Genomic DNA, 22,568 nt, shown 5'->3' with positions numbered 1-22,568 from the left:
ACACTGTTCTTTACTTCATACCCATCACAGTACAACAATCTAACCTGTTTATCCTGCATTAACCTGCAGAGGATTTTCATGCAACCTTTAAATAACACAGTTAGTCTACCTCAGTTTCTTTTGCAGCATGTTTCATAAAATGAAAAAACATAATGTCACATGTACAGACCCAATATCTGATTTTAAAAATGAGGACTTGCATGTAAGCTTTAAATGAGCAGTCCTTACCTTTAAGTCTAACCTCTCCTCTTCCTCTCCTGTCTTTATCTTTCTTCATCTCTAAGTGACATTAGCTCTTTCTTTTCTCTCCCTGTGAAAAACAGCAGCCGGACCTTAAGCTAGTAACACACTGTAAGACAAACTTCACACATGCAGTTTGTGTGTTTGCTGATGTTTGTTGAGCTGATTGAAATGTTGCATTTGAAATTACCTGCCAGAACATGTTCCTCCTTTTATGCTTGCTCCTCTTCAGTGGGGCTAGCTTGATGCTAAAGTACCGCGAACACAACTTACAAACACCAGCAGTCCTTCCAGTGTTGTGGCAAAAAAAATGAATAAATGAATAAAAACACAGAGCCACACTAATCCCTGACTCGATAGTCATAGTCAGGGGTTAGACTGTTTAGACTGTTAATTGGTTCAATATGCATTAAAACAAAAGTAACGAAAATGTAGGAAGTAGAAAGTTGTCCGGGAAAAAAAACTACTAGATAGTACAGATACCTGAATATTCTACTGAAGTATAGTAACAAACTATTTGTACTTTGTTACTTCCCACCTCTGGGTTCATGGATGTAGTGAAGGAAGACATGCAGATTGGTAGTAATCCCTAAAGGGAAAAAAACGTTGGTGATTAAGGGAAGCACTCTGATAACATTTCAGTCCTCAATAGCATATTGCAGTGCTGAATGTTTTCTTGTCCTGTGGTTGATTGAGTCTTTCAGTGTGCATCATGTCCCATCATCTCCTCAGATTTTCAATCAGATCCACACTTGTTGTCTTCATCGTGGTGGTGATGCATCTAAGCTCACTTTGTTTCCTGTTTGACTGTTGTGGTAAAGATCTGAGGGTTAAAACACACGCTAACATTTTCTCCAAGGTTTCCACCACTTGATCTTTGACGGGTGCATTTTTACTGACAGTAGAAAAATGTCGTACCACTTTGAAACTTCCAAGTTAAACTCACCATTTTCCCACCAGTCATCAGCATTGCTAACCACTGCTTCAGAAAACATGACTCTCAACTTTCTATTTGACCTATTGATGGATAATTCTGTTTTTCTTTCCAGTGTACTCGCCCACAGGGTCTTTCTTTACAGGTCATACACTTCGAAAATCGACATCTGATGGAGGCTTTAAAGACAAATTCACCTTCCAGCAGATGTAGGTTTTTAAGCTTAATTTCAGCATTCACTGGCTTTTGTGCTGCATAAAGCCAGAAATTAAAGATTCAATTAGCACAACTGGACAAGAAAGGAAAAGAGGACAAGTTGAATAAAAATTGCAAATGTTACTGAACTTACTGTTCAGAGCAGCTTTGAATTAAAAAAAAAAACTAAACTAAAGGAGCTACAGTAAGGTTACCAGTGTCCTGGAGATGTACGCCCCCTCTGACAACCACCAGCTGGCTCCTTGACACCCTCACTGACCTCATGATCTCCAGGTCTGAGCTCTGATGGTTCACCTACTACTGTACTTGTCAAGTTCACACGTTTCACACGTGTAGACCCTCCCTTATTACATACATGATCATTTCGGGGTCACAGGTACACCATCAGGGCACTAAGTCTTGTTCTTTCACTCTAATTTTCTCCAATAAAACCTGTTTCTGGAGCTTTTAAATTGCTGTAAAGACGGGTGATCAAACGGTAGCTGGGAGGATTTTAACCTTTGCCAAAAGGTATAAAGTAAAATTGAAATCTAAGCAGATCAAAGACTAGGATGTTGTCCATAATTTGTTGTTTCCGAGTAAATCTCCCTAATCTATCATGGTAACATAACGCTGCTATCATCACAGCAGGAGGGAAGTGGGGAAAAAGAGATGAAGAACATTTCCATGTCCATAATTACAATATGCTATTGTGCACATTGTCAGAGGTTTTGGAAGATGGAGGGTGGAGGAAATGATCGCAATCATTATGCTATAGCTTGGATACAAAAGTATAATTTACAGCTGTGGTATAAATACAAGATTTAACTGCGAATTATTATGCACATTTAAGAGTACGACTCTCTGCGGTGGCTGATTGTCTTGCAGAGACGTGTCGGCTGCTCGGCTTTTCTGCAGATGGTCTGGCTCAGATTTTTCAGTTAACTTCAAAATAATTACCTGTCACACAAATGCCCAAAAGGCCCCAGGGGCAGTTTAACACTCTCAGCAGATATCATTTTTCTCTTAAGCCACCACACAGCGTTAAAATTAATGCTGCTGCCCAGACAACCTTTTGACCTCTGACCTTCCAATTGTCTTGTTGCTTTTCAAAGGGTAAACAGAGACAGAAGACGGCCTGTCTGTGAACCTAATGGTCTGTCTTTGTGTCTACGTATCTGACTGATGACCAGCTTACTGATGTGTTGTCGTTTGTTTCCATACAGTTTTTTGTTTTTTGACAATTTTTGTTACAAAACTTCGGTCAGGACCACTTTAGGTTTAAATAAAACAATAGAAATAATAATAATTTTAAAAAAGCCATTTAACCCAGTTTATATTTGACATAGTTTATATCTGGTGTTTGTGTTCAGCAGCAGCAGACTGCTGTGTGGAAGAGAGCAGCTGTTGGGGAGTGTGGGTTGCAGTGGGTTGCAAAGTGTCTCGCAGTCGCAGCAGCAAATAAAATATCTAGCTATTGTGAAGGGTGAATTTATGTGTGGTAGAGACAATAAATACAACCGGACCTCTTTTTGGGGGGGGTCCTTCTGAAGGCATTTCACTTCTCATCCACATGGCTTGTTTACTTTTAAAAGTTGTTGTTACTTCCTAAGTGAGGCGAGGAAGGAAGTGATTGCGGTTTCATGTGGCTAAAATGAGCTTCCTCTAAAGGGTGTCAGAGCTCTCAGTAGTCAGATTAGGTATTTTTTGGGGGAGTTGACCAGGATAACTCCTGGACACCTCCTAGGTGAGGTGTTTTGTCCAGCTGGGAGGACAAAGACACATTAGAGTGATTATGTCTCTTGGTTGGCTTGGGAATGTTTTAGTGTCCGGAAGAGCTAGAGGAGGTGGGTGGGGAAAGCGACTCACAACTTGGACCTGGATATGCAGCAAGAAGATGGATGGATGCCATCTTGGAGGTGTTCCTGAGGGTTGCTGGCCCACCTTGTCATCATGTGAGTTATTAAGGGTCTAGTCACTGGAAGGTCAGTGGTCTGATCCACTCCAGCCTGCATGTCAAAGTATTCTTAAGCAAGATATTAAACCCCAAGTTACCTCTCGACGTATCCGCTGGAGTGTGAGTTTGTGAGTGTGAGGTTAAAAGTGTTCAGGCATAGAAAATATTGTGTAACTGAGTCTTTTAGTAAGAAAATTTAAATATATATGAATACCAGTCTACTGAGGGTCGCGTGGGCCAAGGTGTGAATGACTTTTGACTGTCACAGCTGACTGATAGTTGGCGTCACTGCTTCGCTTCAGTGAGGGTTCGGTATTTATTAAATCTGGGACTCCCCATTTGCTGAAGAAGCCTTTTTAATGAGAAGCGACAATCTTCAAGAACCTGCAAAAAGAAGTTAAGCAGTCTTCAACTCAAGCAGCTTGAATAACTGAGAACCTATACAGCAGCGGTCCCCAACCCCCGGGCCTCACCCCGGTACCGGGCCGTGAGTCGTTTGGTACCGGGCCGCGAGAGTTGAGGCTCAGGTGTGAAATGTATGGTTTTCAGGGTTTTTATCGGTTTTCAGCGTTATTTTGTCATCGTTTTTATCGTTAACTCGGTTTTCCTGGGTCTTTTCACGTGTGTTATGAATAAATTTTCTTTTTTTCGGTACCGGTACTAGTTTTATTTTGTTGTATTTATCCGCGACACCTTAAAGGCGGTCCTGTGGCGCAAAAAAGGTCGGGGACCGCTGCTATACAGTATATTGCTGTCATATATATTATATTCAGTATTTTGTATTACATACACTTTTGATAGTATTTTATACTGTACACACTATTTACAAATGGATAGTTATTTATTGACCCACCCTATAGCCTATTTACTATCCTTGCTTTATTTTGGATGCTTTCATTATTTTACTTTGCGCACAGAAATAAAATAATTTCACAAAAACTTAAAGATAAAATACCAGGATCTTTGGGTCGTACGCATCTTCCTTCTTTCTCCAAACATAAACAAACAGATCCTATTTAACCTCCTGACATCCACCAGTTACTTGCAACATAATTGGGGTTCAGGTCAAATGCATTCCCAGAAACTAGAAGACTCCCGCCCATTGTGGCCAGCTGTTTATTAGGCAGCTTGTTTTGTGGTCAACGTGTCAGAGCCATATAGACAGGTGGATGTTATATTAACCACAACCCTAAATTAGTCATCAACAACCTATTAGTTGCTGACACAGGGTAAGAGTAGAATTTAGGGGGATGTGTCCTTTTTCTAGTTTTCACTGCTGTACTTTTAACATGTAGCCAAAGAAGAAATTGTTTACGGCTCAGTTTTTCTGGCGATTATTGCTGCAGTGAAAGGAAAAGGAAATAAAAAGTAGAAGAACATAAAAAAAATGTTTAAATACATGAAAACAAATATGGGGGGATATATTTCACAGTTCAATGTGTCTGATGCTAAATGAAATATAGAGTAAGTTGGTGAGAACAAATGAAAAGTACAAACAAATAGCACTGGCAAAATCCAAGTACTAAAGAGCTGCAGCAGCGTAAGTACTCTCATTTCTTATTTTCAGAAATCCACACCACTTTCCTCCTCCGCCACCAAATTTTCACCAAATATAGCAACAAAATAATGTACAATAACACACTTGTAAGATGGTATGAGCTGCTGGAGTTCAGACATATATAGAGCCATGTTAATGTGGGAGGGGAGGGGAGGGGAGGGGGGGGGAGTGTTACAGTTTATCAACCTGCCTGTGCATCTGCCAATCAAACCAGCTGTCTGTCAGCCTGTCAACAAGCAGAGATAAAGAGAAAAACTTGTTCTCAGAATAGAATCAGCTGTTCTCTGTACTGTCGGGTGCTCCTGCTCTCCGGAGAAAGCGTTTCTCATCTGACATCTCCGTGGATAAGACCGAGATTTCCTATTGGGTGTAAGGGAGTGATGGAGTGAACGGCTCAATGAGAGGGACAAGGGGGGGGGGCCTGAACAAAGCTTTGTCCACTCGCACCCTCTCTGTGGATCACAGTGTGACGACCCCACTTTCCCAGACTGTGAAAGTCACCCTCTGGTGTTTAGGTTAAAGAAATCCAGGAGAGGAAATTAATTTTGTCGTAACTCGTTTAACCTTTCAGCGTGCCCCTGGGTAGCCAGGAGGCAACGAGAAGTGAGGTTGGATGTGATAACAGCTATCTGGTGACTGCTTATGGTCTGCAGCTCGTCAGTCTTCAGCATCACAAAGACTGCTCAGAGGTCACTTGAGATACATTTAAAGGCTCTAACCCAGGATTTTATTCATAATTACGCCAAAATTAAAAGTACATTTGTGTCAGAGTCTCTTGGAAACTGGAATCAGTTTGACCAGTGCACTTCACAACATGATTATCATGCATAGTTACATTAAAGTGACCACATTTTTTTTTGCAATTACACTTGGAAAAACAGTGATTTGAGACTATAGTTGACCAGGTGCAACAAACTTTCAATCTTGTTGCCTTTGAAATGGTCGCTTTGAACACAAGGAGCGGGTGTGAAACCACTCGCAGTTAGCTGCCATCTACAACTTTGGCTTTGGCGCATCAAGTGTTAATAAAAAGTCCGTCTGCAATCAGTTTGGGTCAAGCTGGCAATCACATGCTGTCTGTTTGTGATAATACAGACATTGACTGTGAAAAACAGGCAAAAATTACAAATCTGATGCCATCTTTGCAAATCTACATACACAGAAATTCACATTAATGACTTAGATTCAACGTCCAGTCAGAACCTTATAGGTCTAACGGGATTTCATCCAAAATCAGTGACGTGTTTGCTGCAGGACGATGATTTAAAATGACATAGGTGCTCAGCAACCTTGCTTTAATATTTATAGCAAGAATACAACCAACTGGCAAGCAGCTGCCAATCAACTGCAAAGACATGAATTCTGCTTGCATTTATAAATGAGGCGGTAATTATTTAACCTTCACCAATATGTCTGAGTAATTGCAGTCAGACAATTGTTACTTTTCTTAAAAGTAACAAGTACGTTACAGCATTTGGCAAAAGCCTAACAGTGGTCACCAAAATGATATTTTTCCTAGCTGAAAGGAAGTGCTGTCCTATTTTTACTCTTTTCTTCTAACAAAAAAACAAAAAACAGATTTTCCCATAAAATGTAACAGTCTGCTTGTCTCAGTGATGAGCAGTACAGCCCCACATGCTTGCTAGAGTGGCTGTAGATTATTCTTGGTTAACTCTACCCACCTTGGAAACAGTTGGCAACACTGGCTCTGATCCAGCAAGAGGAGAAATTCATACCATTTTTTTCCTGTCTTAACGTTTGTGGTTCTTTTTCTTTTTACTGCGGTAGTTATGATGATTTAAAGTGGAACCAACTTTAGTTTCATGTGAATAAGTGCATATAAAATCTGCACTGAGACTTTAGATGGGGCATATCAGCGCAAACACCTCATACTAGCTGTCAGCACGAGCAAGGTGGTGGAGGGGTGATGATTTCGGCACCTTGCAGTCACTGAGTCAGCCATGAACTCATCTGTATGCCAAATTACTCTAGAGTCAAATGTGAGACATCTGTCCAACAGATAAAGCTTTCACCAAACTGGGCCATGCAACAGGTCAATGATCCCAAGCACAGCAGCAAATCTACAACAGAAGAACAAAAAACGAAAAGAATCAAAGTGTTATTATGGCCCAGTCAAAGTCCAGATGTGGCACGGTAAGAGAGCTGTGCATGAACAAATTCTCACAAACCTCACTGAACTGAAGCAGATTTCATTCATACACTGGTGGAGGCAAGCTACAGTTGTAGCCACAGCTGCCCTGGGGTAGACTGACAGAAGAGAGGCTGCCATATCGCGCCATCGGCCCCTCTGGCCAACACCAGTAGGCAAGTAGGGTAAAGTGTCTTGCCCAGGGACACAACGACCAGGACAGAGAGCCCAGGGATCGAACCGGCGACCTTCCAGTTACAGATGCGATTCCCAACCCCCTGAGCCACGGTCGCCCACAAATAAATCAGAATGGGCCAAAATTCCTCCACAACAAAACAAGAAACAGATAAAGTCACACAGAAAAAGATTATTTCAAGTTATTGCTCCTAAAAGTGTTTCTACAAGCTGCTTTTAGCTTCCAAAGGACTGGAAAAACTTTTTGTCACAGGACCGTAGAAAGCTCCAGATTTGTCGTCACTGATGTTTCTGAGCCCTGACACACAACAGTAGGTAAGCAAATACGATGCGATTGCTCCCATGAGCCGGTGCATCCATGCATCACGGCACACGGCATAAAGATAAATGTTTCCCGACGTCTTCACTCAGTTTCAACTTGTTGCCACATGTCAGCGGTGTCTTCCTGCCACTGGAAATGACTTCCTGTCTCTTATGGATTTATAGTCGCTTAGCAGATGTGAACATCTGGCTGCACAGGAGTTAGCAAGTGAATTTATGGGAGCGCATCTATAGCATTTGCAGCAGATTTTTATCCCTGTGTTTTGTTAGCAGGACATGAAAAGGAAAAAGCGGGAGTAAACAGAAAGAACTGATAGGATCCAGATTAAAAAGCCCGAGGTTGTTATAGGTAATGAACCTACACTGTGCGTGTGCAGCTATTGTCGCCTATAATTGCAGTGATGTTCTTCAGCAGCCGAGAAATGCCAAAGAGGACCGTTCAAACAAAAACACCTGCCTCGGCTGTCGTTTCGCTACAATATTTCCTTCTTGGCAATCCCCTGCCTCTCTGCCTTTCACACACTCCCCCCCTCCTCCTCCTGCCACGGGTCCATGAGCGAATATTTTTGTATTTTTTTATAGAAAACAGAAGAAGAAGTGCCAGTTGGGAGACAAAAGGAGAAAGTGGTGACATTATGATGTGCCCGTGATGTTAATTAAAAGAGGAGAATGAGTCCATTCAGCAGCGTTTTACCGATCCCTGAACAATAACCTTTTGTGTTAAAGAGAAATGTGATCTATACCAACCCTGTAAGAGGTTTACATTAAACCCAGCAAGCTGTACAATGAAATGTCACTCTCCTGCCATCTCTGCAAGGATTCAGGCTCACGCAGTGACGTGTTTATGTGAGGTGAAGCGTTAACGCTGCGTTTCATTTTATTTCCTTTGCTTGTCACTTAAGCATTTTGTTATTGGTACTGTATATCACACCGCTCTATGTTTTCTTGTCATTTAGGTCTCCGTTATCCAATTCAGCTTTGTCTTTGCTTGTCATCTTTTTTGAAGGAGATGAAGAGGGATCTTTTGTTTTTTAAATATAAAGGCCCTTAGGGTTTGTTTTATTTCATGTCAAGAAAATTTATATTTTTGATGTACTGTATCACTGAGCATGTAAATACTATAAGCCAATCAAGCGTTCGGATGCTGGTGGATGTCAGGCGTGCATTCTGTCAGTTTCTATCTTGTTGTCAGAGGCAGGATGAATGCATTAAGACGACTTCTGTACGCTGCTTTCATCAGATTCCTCTCTTTGAGACGTGTGGAGGTACAAAAAATACACCGAAAAGGTCATCAGCCCATAAACACATCAAGTCATTAAGAGAAGTCTCGAACTTCTTGGCATTGTTCGACCTTTTTTGGGAAAGCTTCCAGGGGGTGGAAATCTGTTTCCGCAGGCTCGGTAATCGTCAGATGTGGTGATTCAGAGGGACATGAAAGGTATTTCACTCGCTCATGCTGTTCATGAGTCCACTTGCCAGCGTGAGTGGGGGCATTATTTTGAAATATGAAAATTTCATGAATGAAAAGCTCTTGCACCACGGGGTGTACCTAAGGAAATGGCCTCTTACTCCTTATTATTTCACCATGTGGAGGAATTACTGGGCTTATGACTCCCACAAGATTGCTACGATACATTTAAAGACCAGGCTGCACATTTAACTGTTACAACAATCTGCTGCAGGCATATATGACTTTCTTAGAATGGCAGCAGGGAGACAATTTAGGTCAAGAGGACTACCACTTTGGTCCAAATGAAATAGTGTAAAGCTACACTGAATTCACACCAAAGCACATAAAAGGCGTCTCAAGTCCTGGATTTTTGTTGCTGCAAAAAACATTTGAGAAAAATAACTAAACTTATGAACTGCCTTGACATAGTGAAGAATATCTAAGGTATCCTTCACAGACTGCTCAGCGACCCCAATGCAACCTCCGGTTATGAGGATCAAAGCTGACTATAGATCGCCAGGTTGCAATTCTTATTGATGGAAACTACAGCTGCAGATCCATCATGTAAGTCTCTCATTCCACCACATACCAATGGTGTTGTATTGGATTGAGATCTGGTGACTGTGAAGTCATTCTCATTGTCATGTTTAAGAAATTCGTTTGAGATGATCTTAGCTTTGTGACACGGCGTGTTATCAGAAGATGGTACACTGTGGTCATATAGGAATGGACATCGTCAGCAACAACACTGTTCATTGGTGTTTAACTAATGCTCCGTTGGTACTAAGCGGCCCAAAGTGTGCTAAGAATCCCTTTTACAATCAGAGCTGTTTTAAATAATTGTCACATGAAATCAGCAAGATGCTCCACAGACTCTATAAAGGCTTAGTGTTTAATGTAGCCAGTGATCCAGATCTTAGTTACTCTCTAGTCCTTGGATGGTTTCCTGTCCACAAACAACAGGAACATCTAAACAAAGTGGAGCTCAGAGCACAGCTCAGGAGCTGAACCAACTGAACAATATGCAGTATGTTTGGGTTCACTGTGTGCAGCCCCAGTGGCCTAATGGATAAGGCACTGGCCTCCTAAGCCAGGGATTGTGGGTTCGAGTCCCATCTGGGGTGCTGTCCAGCAGAGTGGCGCAGCGGAAGCGTGCTGAGCCCATAACCCAGAGGTCGATGGATCGAAACCATCCTCTGCTAACACTTTTAGACAGCTGGTTGAACCCTGAGTAATGGGCCTCAAGTGTGCCGAGAAAATCATCACACCAACATAAACAGATCAATGGATTCATGCTTTCTATGCCACCTCCTGTTGTAGCCAATCTGTTTAAATGTCCACTGTTTTAGCCGAGTACCTGAACAGTTGTACCTAATAAAGTGTGCATCTCTCTAGCTGACCATGCTTATTCTCCGCCCCTTACCTGCTTGATAGATGTAGGTACTTTTACACCTTTGACATCAATGAAAATTTTTTTATCAATTAGGTGGATTGGCCCCACCGGACGAATCACAGTGATTAATAATTCTGATTAGATGTCGATATTGTGATTAACAACATTTTTTTCCTCTATCATTTAAAAGATTTTCACTTTTCAGATGAAACATCTCAACCTCCACAAGACAACTTGTTTTTTTGTTGTTCTTTTTTCTTGAGGATTAAGTTTCCATCAGTCACTCTTGGTGACTTTGGATTCACATTTCTGTGGCGTTTCATGTTGTCACAACTTTTCACTCTGTTCCCTTTGTGGCGCTTTATTATTGCGGTTTTGTCTCGCAGTACAAAGACTGTATGGATTCTTTGATATGTCAGCGATGCAAATACAATGATGGCTTGAAATGACAAGAAACAGAAAGGAGCTCATACTCTGACAGCAGAACTAGGCCAATTTATATAGCAAATGATTGGTGCCATTCGTTTTAGCGTGCACGGAAGCAGTTGTTCACTTATACGGCGAGCAAAATATTAACAGTGTGTTCATAAGTAATTAGTCTGAACTCTAACCTTTCTTCCTTTCAGCACCCAGTCTGCTGGCTGTCTCTCTAACTCACTGTAAGAAAACGAGCAGCTTGTTTCAGCCTCAACAACCCCTGAAACAGTCGCCATAAAGTAAACACACTAGAAATCTCATAAAATTGTGGATGAGGTGATGACTATGGGACATTTAACCATATTTTTGTACATTTAATAAACAGATAAACAATTAAATTACAGAAAGTTCCCTTTTTTTTATACTGTTTCCATAAAAAATGTATGTTTTTTTTAATGGTGGCTTTACAGTAAAAATTGACTTGCATTTCTCTTCTTTTTCTTATATTGAAATATTTCATGAATTAAAAGGGTATTTAAAGTTATTTACACTGACAAAAAGGGAAGTTTTACTGGTGTGGGCCACAATGTAAAATGAGTTTGACATCTCAGCTGTGGAGGAAAGCGAGGTGTAGGAGTTGGAAAGAGTGGAAAGGGCGGAGGGATCATCCAATGCAGCGACCTCGGTTGATCGTGTCAGCAGGGGGGAAAGTCTTTGAGTTAATTTTTAATTTTTACTGAAAATATTTCAATTCTCTGAATAACAGACTTGCCAAATCTCAGCCAAAGTTCTGGTCTAACCTTGACCACGTTTCGTTTTCCAAACTTTTGCTGCTCGGATCGCTCATGGGTGTCCTCCCACTGTGTACTTGTACTTGTGCAACAAGACGGATGCAGAAAGAAGAGAATCATAAGTGCATCCTAAGCGGTCCAGGGCTCCGCAGGCCTGTGCAAACCTGTAGGTGGTGATGAACAATTACTTAGACACACTCTGTTTGTTTTCCTCTGGAGGGAAAGAGGTTGGAGTGCATTTTTCTTTCATACAAAAACATAAAACTGCTCTCTGTTTTGGCCCTTTAGGATACCGTAGGTAAACAAAATTTGTAATATTTACTCGGCTCCAGTCACCCGGGTACTTGTGTCGGCAGTGGCTCCAGCTTGTTGCAGCATCGGGTACATCTGAGCGGTCTGCAGGATCTGAGGCATCACTGGGGAGGCTGTGCTGGCACGGATGAGGAAACGGGAGAAGGAAAGTGGGAGAGGAGGGGGTATAAAGGGAATCGATGCAAAGCTCCTTTTAAACTCAGTTCCCAGGCTGTGCAGCTGCTAGCAATTACCTGAGAAGGAGAGAGGAAAGACTGTGAAGTAACCCAGCGCTGAAGGCCTCTCCTCAGCTCACGCCCGGAGGCTCACTAATTACTTCACCAAAAACCCTGAATATCTGTCAGAACCAATCAGAGGCCGCCAGGAAATAGGAACATGGAGAGGCATTCATTTGTTTGTGAGGCAAACACTCGCCAAGATACTAAGAATCTGTGTTTATTAATGCATGTGTACAGGTTGCTCCCTGGAAAATATCGCCTCCCGCTCTGAGGAGGGACATTTTCATCCACACAGACGCAGCTTAGCATGGAGTTAAGCAAAGGGTAGAAAGTAGAGTCGGAAACATGAGGTGCTTGCTCTATATGAGAATCGTCATTTCTGCATCCTTTCTCTTCCCTCCTTCCCCCAACACCTTCCTTCATCTTCTTTGGATTGGCTAGGGAGCCTGGCTGTCCCCCTCCCACTCCACCACCACCACCACCCTCTGCCATATGCTCAACGCCGTTAGTCTTTTAGAACCACTTTGTCACTCTCCCGAGTTTAGGAGGTAGACTTTGAAAGTGATGTCGCGGGATGCAAAACACCCGGGGAAGGTGGGCCAGCACCAGACAATGATTAATACGGCTTTCAGCCATCTCCTTGAAGGAAACTGAGGCGTCATTGCGTCGCTGCAGAATTACTTCGGCTTAGAAGGGAGGTGTGGGTAGGAGTGGTGGTGGTGGGGCGGAGGGGTAGCTGCATCATAGTTCTTTGAATCGCCGTATATGGATGTTTTTTAATTAAAATGTTTAGAGAAAAACACATTATTCACAACCTTGAATTGCAAGGGCGAAACATACTTTATGCATCAGGGAGGAGGAAAGTGTTGAGACTTTGTCACATTCATGAAAGCCTCATCTTGATTTCCATGCCGCTCCTCCAAGGTTGAGCAGGTTGTTGTCGCCCCCCTCCCCCCCACCTCCTTCCTGTTCCAAGTTCTAAAATGATAAATGATAAATTAGCGCACATTTCTCATACCTTTCATCTGCTAAGACGTCGGGACGCACCGAGAAACAAATGCTGGAGATTTTAAACGTTAGAGAGAGGCTTTCTTTCTCCCTTTGGGGAGTGCTGAGGTGTGCTTTTGCATGAATGAAGCCCAAATGGAGTTTGCAGAGCTCGAGGTGGCAGGAAGAGCAGGAGCTGGTCATTTCCAACGTGAAGCCACGGGATCGTGTTTTCTCAGGGGCCGCTAATACACGCTGGCATAGTGAGTGACTCTCCTCGATGAAGGTCTAATTAAGACTAATAGAAGACGATGATGGAGGTCTGCTCGGGGAGCCGTGACACTCACACCTCCTGTGGGTGTTACTTGGCTTTCTTCGGGGTACACTTATACACAGCGTGAAAGTGTTGTGCCGTATCACAGAAGCCCACCGAGGAAGCTATTTACCTGTCACTAATTCTTGCTTGTTGCTGAGTAGTAAGATGCATGGTGCTGTGCAAAAGTGTTGAGCCATCCTGCATTTCTTTATGTTGTTCTGGGAAAACATACATAAGGCCTGGGGCCCAGAATCTGCCTGACAACGATTCCTATCCAGCCAACTGGATGACTGGAAAATGTGAAGGAGCACGGTGGGTCAGACGGCTTTGTTTATTGGGGTTTGTTTTTTTTTACAGTGAGTCTGAACAAAAAAAGTTAATTTTCTTTATGTTTTATAACTTTTTCTGTGATTTTCCACGTATATTTCTTACAGTTTAAGCCCAAACAGTCATGCTAATCCACTACACCAACGTGTCTTTATCATGTGGAAAAACTGAGACACGCTGTTGAAATTGCATTGTTAAAAATCCCTCTGGGATTAAATGTTCAGTTTTATTTCTCTTTATTGAGAGAAGGGGAACTTTCACTAGTCGGGGCCACTTGAGCGAGTTATTTGTGGCCTACAATGTAAAATGAATTTGATAAATAGTCCTCATTACTCGTTGGGTGGCTTTAAAGGTGCATTGTTGATTTAGTCTTCCTCTCACTGGGCCGCTGCTGAAACATTTATTCAGTAGCAAAGTGAGCGAGGATCAGATTGCACATATTTGGTAGAAAGCGGAATATCAACACTGTGAAGAAAGTTCAACTGAGTGCAGCTCACTGGGGAACTCAGATGATTTTGTTGTTTTTTGATAAAAAATGTGAAAAATAAAAACATAAAATGAAAAAGAGAAACATTCCACTAAGACTGTGTTCAAACTTTGACTGTGCATATATCCAGCTCTGTGATCTGATGCACATCTTTACAGATTTAGGTAGCAATCACTAACTGTTCACTTTATAACTTTACGAATGTCCAGGTTCTTGTTAACACAGATATCCAATCAGCCTATCACCTTGCAGCAACTCAGTGCATTTAAGCATGATGAAGAGAGCCTGCTGAAGTTTAAGGAGTCGCCTTTGGTGATCGGGGGCAGTTATCGTACATGACTGACTCACTCGGTGCCTGTACTATAGGGTTACTTGTCTGCGTTTTTGGGGAACAGGACCTGACTGTCGTCTGTTTTTGGACACAGTTCAGAGAATCGGGCCATCCAAAACACATAGCAGAGGATGGTTTCGATCCATCGACCTCTGGGTTATGGGCCCAGCACGCTTCCGCTGCGCCACTCTGCTGGACAGCACCCCAGACAGGACTTGAACCCACAATCCCTGGCTTAGGAGGCTAGTGCCTTATCCATTAGGCCACTGGGGGTGCACTCAATGTGCTGCATATTATTCAGTCTACAGCTGATCCATTGTGACCTGCGGCAGAATGAGGAAAATGTCTATTCAGCTCCTGAGCTTTGCTCTGGGCTCCACTTTGTTTGGGTGGTGTTTCTGTTGTTCGTGGAGACTCATGAAACCAGACGAGGACCAGAGAGTAACTAAGATGTGGATCACTGGCTCTGGTTACATTAAACATTAAGTCTTTAAAGAGTCTTTAAAGGATCTTTCAGAATTTATACCACAAAGAACAAAGACAGCTCTGAAGGAAAAAGTGGGGTCTGACCCTTTACTAGAAAAGTATAGTGCACAGTATAAAATATTGAATAATATGAGTAAGTATAAAATACTATCACAGCACAAATCAAAATGGGGAAAATGTAGTTCACACACAGTCTATTGAGTTTGAACTCTATTATTCTTAATTTTTATAAACTCTTTAAACCTTCGACTTGCCTGTAAGCTGATTTCTGCTGTTATGATCCCCGTCACACCCACTCCTGTCACATTTCTTCTGTCCCATCTCCCATTTTTTTTAAATTAAAGAAGTTGCAGTGGCCAGTTTGAGGGGGGGAAATGTGACAGTGATATAATGAGCTATGAATACTCGCATTTATCCACTAATAAGTGAGATAATTTAGAAATGAGTGCTGAGTAATGACGTTATGATTGTGGTGGGGACACAGAAACAAAGGAAGTGCTCTCACTCAGTCATTCCCTTCCTCCAGCACACACACACACACACACACATTCATGTACAAAGAGTCATTTGCACACTCAATAAAACTACTGTTCTTCCATATCGCAATTTATCCGAACAAATTAGAGGCTGCGAGCATCCCACAGATGAAATCTCAGTTAGTATCTACCATGCAAATTAAAGCAACGTGGCCCATACTCCATTACACATATCATTATAAACCCCTTTGCCCCACTTCAAAACCCCCGCTACCAATAATCAATCTCACCATGTTGGGGTATAAAATGCAAAGCTGTGAATTAACAAGCAGGCGTGACAGGCTGATTATTGATTTAATGTCAGCGCCTGGACGGCACATACATCTCTGAGGCGCAGCACACTATTAAAATGTCCTAACTAGGGTAATTGCATTAGACACCTTTTTATACCACTTTGTAGGGCTAATCGGCATGTAATAAGGAGAGAGATGAGACAGGAGCCCAGCGATTCGTTGAGACAGCGGCCACGTGATGTCATGTCTGGAGGCGGAAGGTAAAGCAGGAAAGAGGGAAGAATAAAAGAAGTAGAAGGGGTGCAGGGTTACAGATTTCTTGCCGCTACAGCAGGAAAGGTTAGAGCAGAGGTCAAAGGTTAAACAGAGACAACGTCAATGTTGGTCTTTGGACTGACCTGATTAAAAACAACTACATTTTGACAGAAGCCCAGAGCGAAGATCAAGATCCAGCCAGCGTGCCCACCAGAACATAAAAGCAGAAAACATGTAAGAAGGCCTCCACCTGAGCCCAGCAGAGGCCGGACAACTCATCCTGGACCCACCCAGGCAGCACAAGCACCATGTGAGCCGTGGGTTTCTTACAATTGAAATCTAAAGAGTCCTGCTGACAGATTTATTTAGCAATGTTTCTTTATCAGGCAGAAAAACTAAGTTGCCCAAAGTAGGCTGCATGTATGCGACCCTCGATGTAAAAAGAGTTCAACATCTCTGAGCTAAAAGCTTGCTTCAGTGTTTACAGTTTGGTGTTGTTATAGTCAAGCTAGCTCCAATAAATTCCGCAAAGGTAGATGTGAAGACAGGACCGCGTTTGTGTCCGTGAAGTTTGAAGGGCACAAAAACAGAACAGTCCTGCAGGAAGACGAAAAGCATTTTCCCAAGAATTGAAACATCCTTCAACATGTTGACAGCGCTCCAGGCTTGGACCACTTCCTGTCGCTCCCTGAATGAAGATGTGAAACTTCATTATAGAACCCCCCGATGAGGCCTGTGAGGGAGGGAAAACAGAGAAAAGAAAGAGGAGAAGACGAAGAAGACGGGGTGGCCAGGTGCCAGGTGCTCACTGTGACGGGACACCCCATCGCCACGGAGACATGGGTCAGGGGGCATTCGGTGGGAGGGGCTGCTCGGGGCGGGGGGAAGGGGAGGGCGCGTGCTCCGAGCAGCAGGGCGGCCAAAGCTTTGGCATGAATTACCCGCCTGCTGAGCCGGTGCTTTGGAGATGCTGGATGAGGGGTCACGTACTCAGTGGCCCTCAAACGCACACACAGGCTCGCCCGGCAACAACAACAAGGCTCTGTGTGCGCCCGGCTAGTCACAACAGCTATTCTGCATTTAGCACACAAACACTTGTGCGCTCTTGGAGAGGATGAATTAGGTCAGCTCGGTTGGTCAAACAGGACGGCTCGATCCGCAGCGGGGCACTAAACACAAATTATTCTCACTAGAATGCTTTTAATATCAAAGAGGAGAGGGACAATCAGTGGCTGGACCTCCTCCATTTAGACTGTCCCACAGCTCAGCGTGGCTCCATGCAAGGCACCTTGTCCAAAGAGCACCTGGACGCGAGAACAATTCGGGCGAATAGAGCACACTTGGTTTCTGTCCTCGAGTAAACAAGCTGAAATGCTGATTTTTTTTTTATTTTATTTATTTTTTTTTTGCCCATCTGGGGAACTATGGCGTTGCTACGGTCACCGAAAGGCACAAGAAAAGTTTGTTTAATCTGCACACAGAGAATAAACATTTTAGTTTCTCGACGTGTAATAATTGAAATTTCGTTTTTAATATTAACTTCATTAGATAAAATTAATGAGTTTGTTTTTGCGCTTTGAATTTTGGTAATTGGTTGACCTTTGTTTGTTGGAATTGGGATTACAAACTGCATTGTGTTTTATGATGAAAAATAAAGATGTGGTTTGAATATGAAATGTATATTTTAACAGAGAAAACCTAAATACTTGAACTGCCTATAAAAAAAATTGAGGTTTGTATGTTTTAATGTTTTTTTTATGTATTTGATGTTATAATGCTGATGTTTACAAAAGTCATTTTACAGTTCAACATGAATAATAAAAGGGGTAAAAGAATACGTTTGAAGGCTGCAGTAATGATCCTGTTTTGTTGACCTTAGCTTTGTATCCCACAGACCCACACTGTTGTATATTTAATCAGACTGAGGACTGAAATTCAAAGACTAGCAACGACAGGCTAAATAACCCTCGGTGACCCAAGTTAAACTTGGCAATGGGACTGATAATTTACATATGACAGGGCTGTAAATAAGTGAGAAGGTCATCTATACAGCAGCGGTCCCCAACCCCCGGGCCTCGGACAGGTACCGGTCCGTGAGTCGTTTGGTACCGGGCCGCGAGAGTTGAGGCTCAGGTGTGAAATGTATAGGTTTTCAGGGTTTTTATCAGTTTTCAGCGTTATTTTGTTATCGTTTTTATCGTTTACTCGGTTTTCCTGGGTCTTTTCACGTGTGTTATGAATAAATTTTCTTTTTTTCGGTACCGGTACTAGTTTTATTTTGTTGTATTTATCAGCGACACCTTAAAGGCCGGTCCGTGAAAATATTGTCAGGCATAAACCGGTCCGTGGCGCAAAAAAGGTTGGGGACCGCTGATCTATACTGTTAGATACAATCAGGTCCATAAGTTTGTGGACGTTTTTACTTTAGACTATCACATCGTGTTTTAAATCAAATAACTAACATGTGACTGAAGTGCAGGTTGTTGGCTTTACAGCTTTTAGAGCATTTTTTATACAGTTCTGCATTTTCAGAGGTTCAAAAGCAATTAGACAATTGAGTTTCAAGACCAGCATGAGTTTTGATTCTGATTGAAGCAACTTTGAACGTGGCATTGCTGATGGTGTCAGATGAGCAGGTCTGACTATTTCAGAAAGTGCTGATCTGCTGGGATTTTCCCACATAAGCATTTCTAGTGTTTACAGATAATGATACAAAAAAGTGAGCGGCAGTTTTCTGGGAGAAAATGCCTTGTAGATATCAGAGGTGAGAGGTGAATGGCCAGGCTGCTTTGAGCTAAAGGAAGACAACAGTAAATTTAAAAAAAACACTTGTTGCGACCAAGGTATGTGTAAGAGCATCTCTGAAAGCAGCAGAAGTCCGCAATGGGAACCAGTCCTGAGCTATGAACTGGAAATTGAGGCTATAAAACACAAAACTGGACCATAAAATACTGACAAAGGTTCGCTGGTCTGATGAGTCTCAGGGCAAGGTGAATATATCCAAATCAAAGCGTTTCCTTGAACATGATGATGAGTCCACTGTACTCAAATGGCCTCGGCAGACACCAGATCTCAATCCAATAGAGCAACTTTAGGATGTGTTGGAACGGGAGATTCACATCATGTCAACATGGACCAAAATCTATGATGAATGGTTCCAGCACCCTGTGCCATTAAGAGCTAAGGCAGGGTCCAAACAGATACTAGGAATGACTTGGCCAGTAAGTGCATATATAAACAGTGTCCATTAATGGACACGTTAAACAGTGACCTTAATGACAGAAAGCTCGCTGTCTAAAAGTTCGAGCAGAGAATGGCTTCGATCCATTGACCTCTGGGTTAAGGACCCAGCATGGTTTCACTTTGCTTATCACACCAAAGTGAAGCTGGCCGTCCGAACAAAAATTTTACCCACGCCTGCCTTAGACGAAGGATCTTGTTGGTTGTTTGGGACTTTGAAGCTAACACTGGCTGTAAAAAGAAAAATCACACTGAAGTAAATAGGTGGTAAATGAAGGCTTTTGGAGCCAGTGAGTAGTTTTAGCCTCTTAGTAAAAATAATCGTGTTCTGATAAGATCATCAGGCTGGCTACCATTTACCATCTTAATGTGGAGTTGCCAAGGTTACACGTATCCAGTGTCAAACGCACAGATGCGAGATCTGACTTTTACTGTGATTCAGGAAAGAAAACAGGAAACAAATTGTGCCTAATGGTGGATCACTGAGCCTCCTCTTCGGTGTGACATCGCCGTTAAACTAGAGGTTTGTTTTCGCCAGCAGTATCCGTATGTGATGATCCCACTCCCACAGGAAGAGGGAGAGAGTGGCTGAAGTGAATCAAAGGCCAGCGGCTTCTGTGTCTGCCTCCGTCCGGTTGATTGCCAGAGACGCTGGATCAGCGCCTCCATCATCTGACAACCTGTGAGAGCGACTCATTCATTCAATCCTCTCCTACACACCTCCGGGACCTCAACAACACCTCGCAGCATAATGAATCAAACGCTCTGCCAGGAAAACACAAACCCCCGCATAAACACACACACACAGACACGTGCACATGTCGCAGTAATGATTGTCAGCGAAGACAAAAGAAAAGTTTGGTGACGAGTTCATGACTTATTCTGTAAAAGGGAGGGGGGGGGAGCTTGTGGATGTGCTGCGGCGAGATTCTGGAGCCATGTAATCATGGCAGGCGTCAACAACGCCATCCTTATTACTGCGGTAATGAAAAGTGAATCAGTCTCACACGGATTCATTTGTTAAAGGCAAATAATTAAGACAAAGGTCCTGCATCAAGCAGACAAATCAGAAAGACAAAGTGTGGTGCGTGACAGTCCTCCCGCGGTGATGCAGGCCTGTCCTTTTGTGTCATGACTAGTCGCTCTCTGGCATTAATCAGAGCGTCGTCCTATCTTGTTAGGCTGAGCTGGGAGATGATAGGGAGACCGCAGGTCTTTAATCAAGGTTAGAATAATCTGCGATGGTAGCTGATTATAAACCTGATCATCAGCAACATATTGTCACCTCCTAATCATCCAAATAAACAGAGAGAGAGGGAAAGAGGGAGACCTGCCCTCAGCCCCCACGTGGAGGAATAAATTACACGCAAACACACACATGCCAGAGCCTTACACATGCCTACATGCATATGCAAACACAATAAATGCATGCATTGCACACACACAGGCACACGGGGCCGAGCGTGCGCGTCCTGATATGCAATTTGCAGCGCGCTGCACTTTTTTTTGTTGTTGTTTTACATCAAATACTTTTAATGCAAATACCACATTTTATGGGGGCCTTTTGAAAATTCTTGCCTCTCAGCGATTGGGAAACGAATGCACCGCGGCTAAGAAAGCCCCAGCTTGAAAGACATCCATCAAGACAGCAGATAAACAATGAAATGGCCCCTCTCAAGTCGATGATAACCTCAACTTCTTTCTAATCTACTTTCATGTGCTTTGTCTCCCCTTTTTTTCCTCTTTTTTATTTACTCCCACTCTTTTATTTCACCTCTCCCAGGGTGAGCCTCTCCTCTTCCTCTTCCTCCCTCTCCTTCCTCCAGAAGCTCATTACCTCGGGACCGAGCGAGATCTCGGCTGTTTTCAACGCAGCAAAAAAAAAAAAAGAAGAAGAAAAAATTATAACACGACCGGCGACGGCACTCGTTAGCAGCCTTGTCAATCATCTTTGGCGCAGGCAGGGTGGAGAAGCAATCGGCGCCGGGGTCAGCGATGAAGATGTTCATTCTCTATTCATCCATCACATCTTTCGGGGAAATCAATTTACAGCGCATCAGCGTCACAGTTGCCTCGACAACAGCGGTGATGTGAGAGTGGAGGGAAACAACTTCTAAGAGAGAGACAGAGGAGAGTGGTGGATTCGTTTAGATACAACCTAATAAACGTCACTCATCTTCTTCTTCTTTGTCTTTTTTCTCCACTATCACCCCACCACCACCACGTTCTAGGTTACATGAATGCTTTGTCCTCTACTCAAAATTACTATTTGCTAATAACTCAAAACTTTAATAGCAACCAAAGCAAAGCATCAACTACCCAATCCTTCGTGGTGCTTTCACTTCCCTGTCCCGTTCAGGAGGTGGCAGGTGACGAGGCGGAGGTTTTGGGGGACGTTGCCGCTCATTTTTAATGTAGTTGTTGCTTTCTCGCAGGTGTCAACTTCACGGTTCATTAGGGGTGTTTGGTTTGAGGGGGGGACCTGAAGAGATGGAGGATGAAAGACAGACAGATATGGAAGAGAGTTAGAAAGTAACTGGCGACGTAAATGAAACACGCCGCCGACGCCGTCCACGTTTGCAGACTTCAGATGAAAACATGGGTTAAAAAAAAAAAAGAAAACAGACACTGAGCGACGAGTGTGCGCTGGACATGGGAAGGCTTTGAGGAAACCTGAAGTGTGAGGTGGAAGACAGGCGAGTAGAGGGGGACGTGACAGAACGAGGAGAAGGATGGAGTGCCAGTTTGTGTGCATGGAAGCGCACAAGCTTTGCCAAAAAAAAGTGGGTGTTTGTGCGTATGTGTGTGTGTGCGTGTGTGCTTTCATTCCAGGAGATGTCATGCTGTTTGAGCAAACGGTTCTCCGTTAAGGCCATCCACCGCCTGCTGCCGGCGCCACCACCCCTGCTGTACCCAGCCAGCCTCGTGCCAACGCCTCCGACACCACAGCCGCTGATGCCAGAGCCCGCCTGCCCCCTCGTCTCAGCAGAGCAGATGTCACTCAATTGCCCTCCACCTCACCCCCTCGAAAACTTCACCACCACCACCAGGAGCCGCCGCCACCCTAACAGGCAGCCGTGCCGGCGTGCCAAGCAGGCGACGTGTTAAGAGAAAGTGGGGCGGCGGGCCCGCCGACGGGACGGCAGCAGGCGGGAACGCACAGAGCGGGGAGTGCTGTAGATTTTTCGCGCTCCCGCCAATCGCCCCCCCGACACCACCCCCGATCCACCCACCTCTCCC

At 43.4% G+C, this 22,568-nt stretch overlaps 2 non-coding genes across 2 annotated transcripts; one reads left to right on the top strand and one right to left on the bottom strand.

Annotated features, from left to right (window-relative positions):
- The first annotated feature begins 10,050 nt into the window (after nt 1-10,050).
- On the top strand, nt 10,051-10,123 carry trnar-ccu. Its single transcript has one exon. It is a non-coding gene; the product is annotated as a tRNA-Arg (tRNA).
- A 4,577-nt stretch (nt 10,124-14,700) lies between these two features.
- Nucleotides 14,701-14,772, bottom strand: trnam-cau. The gene has a single exon. It is a non-coding gene; the product is annotated as a tRNA-Met (tRNA).
- Between the last annotated feature and the right edge of the window lie 7,796 nt (nt 14,773-22,568).

The sequence above is a fragment of the Simochromis diagramma genome, unplaced genomic scaffold (assembly GCF_900408965.1).
Source record: "Simochromis diagramma unplaced genomic scaffold, fSimDia1.1 OVJJ01000107.1, whole genome shotgun sequence".
Lineage (NCBI taxonomy): Eukaryota > Metazoa > Chordata > Actinopteri > Cichliformes > Cichlidae > Simochromis > Simochromis diagramma.
The sequence above is the reverse complement of the archived record's forward strand: the minus strand, read 5'-3'. Positions and strand labels throughout refer to the sequence as shown.